This window comes from Nicrophorus vespilloides, unplaced genomic scaffold (genome assembly GCF_001412225.1).
Source record: "Nicrophorus vespilloides isolate i.1.1-1 unplaced genomic scaffold, Nicve_v1.0, whole genome shotgun sequence".
Classification (NCBI taxonomy): Eukaryota; Metazoa; Arthropoda; class Insecta; order Coleoptera; family Silphidae; genus Nicrophorus; species Nicrophorus vespilloides.
Genome location: NW_017098814.1, coordinates 33,731 through 37,629, shown reverse-complemented (window position 1 = coordinate 37,629; position 3,899 = coordinate 33,731).

The window sequence follows — 3,899 nt, the reverse complement described above, 5'->3', positions numbered from 1 at the left end:
AAACGGAAATACGGACAAGAACAAAGGGAATCAATTAATTAATCATTTTGAATTGGCGCATTAATTTAAAAATATGAAAACCTGAAAAGAAGTTAAGAAAAAGATGCAAATTTAATTAATAATTTTGAATTGGCGCATTAATTTCTAAATATAATAACGTGAAAAGAATTGAAAATAATTTAAGAAAAAGATGCAAAATTAATTAATAATTTTGAAAAAGCGCAGTAATAAATGAAATTATGAAAACCTGAAAAGAATATAAGAAATTTGAAGCAAAAGTAATTAAAAATTTTGAATAAACGCAATAATTAAAATTATGAAAAATAATTTTTGATTGATGGGGGAGGGCGTATTGTGAATCCCGTGTGGTATAAAATCACTTACTACTTGATGTCTTCATCACCAACTGTTGCATCTCTGCACATCTCCATCTCAGCCCTCGTTGTTGGTTGGCACGCACGAACACTCGCGATAATTTAGCAATAAATACGCACAAAATTCCCGGAAATTGAACACGTGATTCTAATATTATTAAATTTATAGCAAATTGAGTAACGTGATTTGAAATGAACTACACTCACGGTTGAAGAACAAGAGCCGAAGCCTTAAACTTGTTTTCAAAATAACGCATAAACACTGTAAATCAGAATGTAAGACTAAGAATCGGCTAATGGCCAAGACTTTTCTTAACGACACCTGTCGCGAGACAAAAACAATGAAATTTCGGGGAAAACGCGAGCCCCTAGATCCGCTGTGATCTGTCGGTGATTGCTCGCATATTTCGGATACGAGCAACGACCTTAACGGATGCACCTCGAGAAGGTTTTAGCACAGGCGGTCTTGCCATTCCATGCGAATCACTGCGACGTGATAAATGCATAGAATGACCTGGTATTTTGAATACCTTGCATCCATATAAATAAACAAAAAAAACATAGTTGGTGATACTAACTTATAATGTTTTATTTCAATATGTCTTTCGATTAGTATCACCAACAAGAAATGTTAACCGATTGAGCATATCAAATGATGTTCATCGAATAGAATTTCAACTCACTTATAAACCAATCGATTAGTTTACACTGGTACAAATTATTCATATCAGTACATCCTTCGAACTCAAACATGCATTTTATTACACATTTACTAACAACCAATCGATTAGCCTATTTTAGAACTCTGATAATTCCTTCGAGGCATTAATTTACATTACATGTTAAATAACCCCTGGATAGTTATAAAATATGTGTTCGAACAAATTGAGTATAGTTTATGAAGCTACAAAGAAAAGCTGTTAAGAACATGGAAAGAAATAAAGATTTGAAATACTCACCATTGATTGGCATAAAGATTCAAAACCGAGGATTTTCAAATTCCACTGAAAATTAATGAGAAAGCCCCGAAATTTTAATAATTAAAGCTCACTTCTAATTGGAATGATGTTGACTTAAGCAAGTGACGCGCACAACTTCGAGTTAGAGACGCCACACTTGTACCAACCGGTACCTGTTAGGAAATTTTTTTTTGCAATAAAAATGCAAACAAAGGAAAGTGGCAGGAAGAACGCTCCGGTCCGCCATTTTTGTGCGTCCAAATTTCTAATTAATTAATGCAAATTTTACAATTAAGAGTTATTACCAAATACGCACATTTTAACACAAGCTAGGTAAGGGATTAGCGAACAAATTGGGAAACTTTTAATGCAATGCAAAAAAAAATTGTTTAAAATCAGATTCATCACTAACCTTTAATTGCCTCTAAATCTAATGGGGTTCCATCTCCGATGGTTGTGATCTCAAAACACAACACAGTTCATCGGATTTGAACTTATAAAACCGTGACCTCTGGTCGCATTCAAGAACGACTCAGCTGTGACTGAGCTGGACTGTGCTTCCCTCTCCGCAGCCTTAGTTAGTGATGCCAACTGATTGTTTTAGTTCAAAATTTTTGATAATTTGCAAACTCCCTCTGGCGGATCAATTGATAAACACAATATAACAAAAAAAAAACAATAAATTATTAATAAAATGTTAATTTTCTTATTAATTTCCAATTCAATTATTGAATCAAATTCATCGAATAGAATTTCAAATCACTTATAAACCATACAATAAGTTTGCATTGGAACAATTTCTTTATATTAATACATCCTGAGTTTATCTCTTGGTTATGTAATCATTAACTTAATGTGCTCAATTCCTGTTGTATAGTGAGTTAGAAATATCATATCTGAAATTGTATGAGATGGAAATTGCGTATGGAAAATGATGTCAGTTGATTTTAATAGTCGGAAAGTAGTAATTAGCATTAGCTTATTTGTAAGGTTGAACTGTGTAAGTCTTCCTATGATGTTGTTGATGATAAATTCATTTGAATGGAAATGTAGGCGACGCGCGTGTGTTTCCATACAAACAAACACTGGTGACAAAATGTAAGGTCCTACCGAGTATCACCCTCTGCACCCGAGATATAGGGCTCGTCCACCCTTTGCTGTATTTATCATCTCTTTGGATGCCAACATCCAAATTTACATATATTATGCTCGATTTGCGTTTCACATAACGGAATTGGCCTTTGAAAGGGCGTACCGTGTTTGTGTTCTTGTCATTGTTGTCAACAGCAGCAGAAACAATTCAACCCTCAAATAATATTGTTGTTTCCATTTTACAGTAGCGGTTTATTCTTTACATTTCCCTACCCTTTGCCCATACACGATCAGCATAACTAACAATTCAAACAATTTACTATATGCCTGCTCAATAATTCATCGAACGTTAATGTTGGAGTAGTATCATCAAACGTTGGAATGTCTGCTATGTACAGGATATTCTGGACGAGTCCCAAGGGATAACCCTTTGGGATGCGACAGTAATATCGAACAAAAAAAAAAGTATACTGCAAGTAATACTAATCGTGTGTGGCTTTATAGATGTGCATTCGCGCTCAGGTAGTTTTGCAGTGTTTAAACGAGCGAGTTTACAGCGAACATAAATATCGAGGGGATGGTTATGGTGCCAGCACCAATTTGTAATCAGTTGCACCGGAAAAAGGGGCTTCGCATTGGAGCAGAACTGTTTTTGGGGGATTGGGGATGTGGGCGGCTGCTGCTGCCCGGCTGCTTTGTTGCCACAGCTCTGGAATAAATTCAGTCCCATTGTTATTCCATTGTCACTTGTATCTAAACCTGTCTGATTGGTACCATAATTTCAGGCGCAAGGATAGAAATAAATAGAAATTCTCAGAGTATAAATATGAGAATATTTGCTATCCGGATAAGAAATAGATGGTCCAAGTAAGGCAACTTCTGTATATATATATGGATACAGTGAATAGAAAGTAATCTCATTATTATTCCATTATCTCTGGTATCTAAAGCTGTCCAATTTCTGCCATAATTTCATGGACAGGGCTCACTATGATGGATACAAATAGGATGACTGCTTGCGTTCCAAGGGCCTAAGGGCGTTCATAAATAAGCACCTCGGGGCAACATTCGTTCCACTTCCGGGACCGGCAAGGATAGATAAAGAAGTCGGAGATGTTGATTATAGTGATGAAAAATAAAACAGGAAAGAAAATAAGAGAAAAAGCATACATTTGGGGGAAGTGCACTAAATTTGCGTTTGAACATCCATTCCCCCCAAAAATTTAATTACGCCCACCGCCGCAGCTGACCACGAATTAACATAACATTTTCTCCCTTCCTCTCTCTCAAAACTTATATTAATTAAAATCAAATCAACGTGGTGAGCATACCCAAATCTGCAGCCACTGCAGCCGCCGTCTGCCATCCAACCCACTTTCCGGAAAATCCAATTTTACCTTGCATGTGCTACTTGGATAACCCAGCGCATCCGCCAAAACCATACCGGAAACTTAATTTCGCATTATAAAAAAAA